The 6,502-nt window shown below is 41.9% G+C and overlaps 1 long non-coding RNA gene across 3 annotated transcripts; it reads left to right on the top strand.

The window, feature by feature from the left end:
• Positions 1-3,599: 3,599 nt before the first annotated feature.
• On the top strand, positions 3,600-5,472 carry LOC115594535 (uncharacterized). Of its 3 annotated transcripts, XR_003986509.1 has the most exons (4): positions 3,600-3,656; positions 4,236-4,556; positions 4,763-4,986; positions 5,230-5,472. It is a non-coding gene; the product is annotated as an uncharacterized LOC115594535 (long non-coding RNA). The 3 variants fall into 3 exon arrangements; XR_003986510.1 differs by lacking the exon at positions 4,236-4,556 and having other exon boundaries at positions 3,602-3,656; XR_003986508.1 differs by lacking the exon at positions 3,600-3,656 and having other exon boundaries at positions 4,119-4,556.
• Positions 5,473-6,502: the final 1,030 nt, after the last annotated feature.

The following is a 6,502-nucleotide window of genomic DNA, read 5'->3' as shown; positions in this document are numbered from 1 at the left end:
ATGTTCGTATGTAGCTAGCTGCTAGCTGCTAGCCACTAGCCAACCTACACGGCCCACCTCCCGAGGCGACCGGACCCACCGGCACGTTCAAAACCGGACTTAGGGTAAATAATGTCCGCCACGCTTTTTCGCGAACATTGCCGTCACGTTTGCTTTGTGTCTGGTGCAGAAGAAACGGTAAAAACGGGCTTTTGTCACGAAAGTGTCCAAGCAGCAAGTTTGGTTGTTGAGGAACAGGAAGTTGTGGGAGGGACGTAGGCAGATGAATGACAGGACAGTCGGTGTATAGACAGCGATATTGAGAGTTGAGAGATTTGTGACATTTAGCGTGTCTGGAGTGTATAGTTAGTGTGTTATGTAGTGTTTGGTGTAGTGTGTTTAGTGTGTAGTGGAGTCGGTTTTTTGTTTAATGAGTCAAAACAACGAGAAGATGCTGAATGTGGAGCAGGCAGTGCAGCTCTTTATTCAGCTGGAAGGAGCACTGCCTGCATTTAAATGTAAATAGTTACATATAACTTGGTACATTTTTTAAATGTAGGCACATATTTAGCAAACAACAATTTATATTTGCATTATAAGTAAAAAAAAAAAAAGTTTTTTTTAAAACATATTTGTGGTTTTCACAGTAAAAAAATCAAACTTTTTCTACTCGGATTTTATGTTTTTTTGTGATTTTAGGTCCATTGTGTTAATACAGTATGTCAAAATGAAAAAAATAACTGTACAGTCACACATGTGAGGTTGTGCTGAAAATAATGACACCAAGTAAATAGTTTTTAGGGTAAAATATAATAGCAAAATCAAAAATAGTCAAAAACGGCCAATTATACCCTGGAATATCGGATTTCACAACAAACCTAAATATCCCTGACGTCCCACCTTCAAACACAGCCTCATTTGGCCATCCATGAAAAAGCTTCTTAACCTTCCACTTTTCTATAGGAACACATATTTCCTACGGGCAATGCACTAGTTAAATTAGATGACCTGAGACAAAATACTGTATTTTGCAGATTCGGGGAGCTTGAGACTTTGGAGCAACAAGTCATAGTTTCCATCTCCTAATAAAGCATACAAAATAAAGTTACTCAAGTAAAAGGTGTCGTTAACTATATAGCTGACCAGCTATGAGGTCCTGGGCATCCGCTATCCATGGAGACGCCCAGGACCTCGTAGCTGTTCAGCTATGTAGTTAACGCCGACATCAGGCTCGTTTAGATTGCGCTGCCAACTTAGCTGAAGCCTTGCTTACCGTCTTTTTAGATTACGCACGCTAATGTGTATATTATCTATAATAGCAAGGCATAATGCTATTTCAGCCTGTTTCAGGCCTTGATTGCAAAGATATGTGACGCGGTGATTGATATGCTCCTGCTCCTCTGACATTGCTACACTGAATGATGTTTCCTGCAGTGATTTAATATACTACACTATCGTTTTGTTTTCTCAAGATCTCAAAAAACAAAGAAACAAAGACAAAACAAAAACAAAGTTGCGTCATCTCGAGATCTTGAGAAAATTATCCCGTTACCTCTGGAAAATAAGTAAGGGATAATGCCCGATGAGGTGTCCATAAACAGGAGTTAATGGACGACGCGAAGTCCATTAACTCCTGTTTATGGACACCTCGAAGGGCATTATCCCGCTTATACCATGGTCACTTGCCAAAGAAAAGAAATTAATTTACATTTTCATGCTTTTTACAATCAAAATATAAAGTTTTTCACAAGCCATAACTAAGTTTCCCTGGTAACGCCTGAGGGTTTGACTAATACCTGGAACAATCATTACTCTCCCGTCAGATTCTTATGCAACGGAGATGTTGTTCACTCCTCCAGTAAATAGGACGGATCATAGATACGACTTGGCAACGGGAGATATTCTAGTCCACTCAGCGATGAGCCAGAAAGCTAACGCTATGCTAGCAAGATTCAAAGTCAATAACATTGCATACGGTTGACAAACAGTAAATATAATTTGACAGTATGCTAGCTAACACGATTAGCTAAATAACCAGTCATGTCATTGTCCCCAAATGAATAGCAAGATTTTCACGAACAAATGATCGGCCGTGTGTAACGATACTGTGGCCGCAGCCTGAAGCAGAGAGCTGAACAGTGAACGGGACTTGAGATTATTCGCCGATCAGTACGTTTAGAGGGGAAGTGAACTTTCTGCAGCTTGTGTGTTACAGTCGCCACCCTGTGGTGTTCAGAGGATAAGACACTGAAGGACTGACGGACTGCACTCAGTGTTGGAAATAAAATATTCAGATTTGATACGCCAGCTAGCGCATTAATTTACAGCGGTGAACAGTCAATTTGACTGGAACTACTTAGTAGGTTTCCATATATCAGGGGTTAATGGACACCCTGCAGCCAATCAGGCAATAGAATGTATGAATGCATGGCCTTTAGGGCTTCAGTACAGTCCATCAAGAACTGCACACATCCCAATGCCTTCAACAAAGCCAGCAGGACTTGGTTGAAGGCTGTAAGGTGGTGATGTCACAACTTATCAGTCACCACCCTCATCCATGCAGAGCCTTGGTTGCAAAAACACTAGCTGATGTGAAAACAGGGTTGGTTGTACTGCTCAAGCCTGTGAAAGCTGACCAATCAGAGCAGACTGTGCTTCTCAGGAAGAGGGACCTTGAAGAGAAAGGCTCTAAAAGACAGAGGGTGAATAGTGCAGCAATAGACAGCATGAGAAAAATATAGTGTTCTTCGAAGATTAAAGCATGTAGACATTTTGTAGTGGGCAACCAAACTGTAAGTATGAACCTAAAATGAGCGTTGTGTGGGATCTGTAACTTCATCATTGAATTTCAGAAATGACTGCTTCTGAGTGCTTACAGAATGTTTCTTAAAGGTCCCAAATTATACTGTTTTTCATCAATGTCACACAGCTGTCAGAGGTTCAACAACACTGTATTTGAAATGCATTGCCCCACACCCATCTGTGGTCCTGAATCTACTCTACTGAGAGCAGGCTGTTTCTGTGCATGAACCTTTAAATGCTAATGAGCTCCGTTTGACCGAAGCGGAGCTAACTAGTTAGCCGATTTCCATCTGACTTCTACGGAGCCCTGGAGGTGACATGGATAGTTTTTTTTTTTATCTCGCAAGTGCGACTTACTATCTCGCAAGCGCCAGTTACTATCTCGCATGCGCCAGTTACTATCACACACGTGCGACTTGCTGAATCTTGTGCGCGCGTATGGCGTTAAATCGATGTCAATACAATTAGAGAGACACGCAGCAACGCACGCATGATTATTTTGTTATGCGTGCGTGCGTGCGTGCGTGCGTGCGTTGTTACGTTCATATTGTATTTCACGCGTAACAAAAAGCTGCGTACGTATGAAGCAGCGTGTGCACGTCTGTCTGTCACTGTTTCACAAATGTTGTTAGGCGTTCACACGTACGTGCGCTCGCAGATTCTGATGCTTCGCAGCCGGAAGTTGATCTGCAGCGCGCACACCAGTTCGCGTACATGAACGCCTCACGTAGTTGGCCTTTTCATTTTAATCAACCAGGGGAGGCAGCAGTGAGCCATACTTTGCCTGCCGGAAATTCAAAAGAAAAAGAAGAAGAAGAAGAAGAAGAAGAAGAAGAAGAAGAAGAAGACGACGACGACGACGGAGGATGAGAAAGGTGACTGGGAAATGGTTAATATTTACGTATAAATACATGGGTTATTTGTGTTGTGTAAGTTTAAAAGTAGAGTCTGGAGTATTGCTTGTTACAGTTTGTAAACAAAACATTGAAACTGGGCCCCTCCTCTCGGGCTCAACTGTGTAACGTTAGCCTCCTGCCCCTGACAGCAGCAGTTACCAGGACCACAAAGGTAAGGAAATACAGTCCGAGAGAAGCGCTGGTGCCTCCGTCACCAACACCGAGAGCCTCCGGTGTTATGTTGCCGTTGTGGTCAGCTGGGAAGACGGTATTAGCGGCGGATGCTAACCGCTAGCCAAAGTTAGCATCGAGTTAGCTCACCACCACAACAGTCTACAGTCTAGGCTTTAGTTGTTAGTAACGGGAATCACTCGGGCTATATTTCTTTTTCTTTGCCGTCCTGACTGCTGCTGCTGAGAGAGACATGCTAGCACCTGGCTGTTGTGAATTAAGCTGAATGATTAATTCTTATTTCTATTGGTTGTTTACCATTCCTGGTACTGTATAGTTAACCATGTACCTGCTGTTCTGATAACTGCTTTTTATTCTCTGTTACAGAACCACACAGCTTTCATATACCTTCCACACACACATACTCATCTGTCACACTCACACCATCAACCATTCCTAATCAGCAATTGAGAAACTAAAAGGAACTAAAACTAAAAGGACTAAAAGGAAATAATTCTAACCCAGCGGCCATAAGTGATTCAGTCCAGTTTACCATACAGTCCTTAGAATAAATTTCCACAACACATTCGTAACATGTCTTACAACGAGAGAAGGCCACCAGATAACACAGTCACCAGTTAAACCCACCGGGGGATCATGACATTGTGGGAAGACTAGCTATCAGACTGCACACCAATTCTGAATCAGGTAAGCAGTATCTATGTGATCTTTGAACCCAAATCATGATTGTGAACTTTTAACATTATAGTTTAACAACAGATCCACTCAGACACATGTCACACTGGTGAAAAGCCAGAGTTTTGAGAGCTTAAAAAAATAGTGTTGCCTGTAACGTTGTGTCTGGTTTTCACCATTTTATATACCTACACTGAGCTTGTCCTTTTTCATGTCAGGTGTATTGTTGATACAGGGCTAAACCAGGGTTTGACAAGAGTTGCCAGTGTCTGATTTTACACCCGAACACAGCAGAGTGGTCGGGGCCTGCAGACCGACCCAGTTACACCTGCAGCGAGCAGACAGAAGAAGAGGAGTGTGAGATCCACGGGGAAAGGAGCAGGAGAAAGAGAACAACAGCTGTCGCCAGCAGACGGGCATTGACTGTCGGACTAATTGAAATGTGAGTTTATACTCTGCCCTAGGGATGTAATGAGATCAAAATCTACAGTATTTGCCGTCATTTCATACCATGTTCACAATAATATTGAGACACTTTTGTTATCACGATATCGTGGTATTACCAATACGTTACATCCCTACTCTGCCTCCATTGTGCGAGTAGTGATCCCTGGTCGTGGAAAGTTATTGCAATTGTGTGTAAAAGTACAGTGACTGAAGTCCCCCCCCCCTCCCCACATGACAGCGTAAGAGGCCGGCGCCCAAGGACGGTGTGACAGCAGTGGTGCCAATGACGAGAGTGATGTTGGCCCGAGGTGACGGTGAACAGTTGATACTCTGCCCCATCGTGTGAGCAACGATCTTAGGACGTAAATTAAGTGGTGTGCATGTATTGGGTTTAAAAGTGCAGTGACTGCCATCTCGTTTCCCCCACAGCTCCCGAGTCTGCGCCCGGCAGAGGACAGTGTGCAAGTGGAAGACAGCGGTGGTCGTGGAGAATCGGTGTTACCAAGTCACCACAATAACGGACCCCTTCCCCCCAGACCCCATTCTATAATTTCTGTGAATAAATATTGTTTTAAATGCCCTTTACGGTCTCCAAGCACTTTCTTGGTTATCGAAACACACGTCATATACGTCAGCGTAGATGAGAGCCAAGTCAGAGACAAGAGAGACAATGAATGAAATCCCGCGAAATGATGTGCGGTCAATATGACCGCTTATGGCCGAAATAGGTAAAACAAATCATATTTTCTTTTCCTTTTCTGTAATTTATATAAAAAATATTCTCAATTAAAATACAGACACATTTAGAAAAATGGTTAGAAGTCTGTAATGTTTGCATTTTGTTATTAACATCACAGATTGATAACTTAATTGTGATAATGTTCAAAGTTATTATTATTATTATTATTATTATTATTATTATTATTATTATTTCACATAAACACACACAGTAAGTATAACGGTACTGTGCTAGGTATTCTTTTCGTTAGTTCTTTATTGCTTTAGCAATATTGTTGTGGCATTCATGGCAATAAAGTGAATTTGAAATTTATTGAATTAATAAACCTTTACATTCTTGATTCTTGCCTGTAGACTGATAAGTGTTGTGTGTACAAATGAGCAATACATCCAGATTTCCTGAGATTTGTATTGTCAATGGAAATTTGGATTTAAATATCAGGCGATGTTTTCTTCATGGAAATTATTTTTCGGGCAAACAATTACAATAGAGAGGGATCTGTTGTGTGACAGTGGAGCGGAGGGTCAGCAGCTGGATTTTGCACGCACAGTCAGTATTAGTAGGTGTTTGAGGTTTATTATTACATTTGCGGACATTATTACATTCAATGTAATAATGTAACAGCCTTTGCGTGCGCACAGTTTGCGTGTGTAGGCAGGGGCCCTTGGTCATGATAATCCCCTCTATGACTATAAGAGATGGATACACAATCAATTTCATGTAGTTTTTATTGAATCAAAAATACATAGGTAGCCTATTATCTAATAAAATA

Source organism: Sparus aurata, chromosome 13, assembly GCF_900880675.1.
Source record: "Sparus aurata chromosome 13, fSpaAur1.1, whole genome shotgun sequence".
In the NCBI taxonomy this organism is placed as follows: domain Eukaryota; kingdom Metazoa; phylum Chordata; class Actinopteri; order Spariformes; family Sparidae; genus Sparus; species Sparus aurata.
This window is presented reverse-complemented; position numbering and strand designations above follow the sequence as displayed.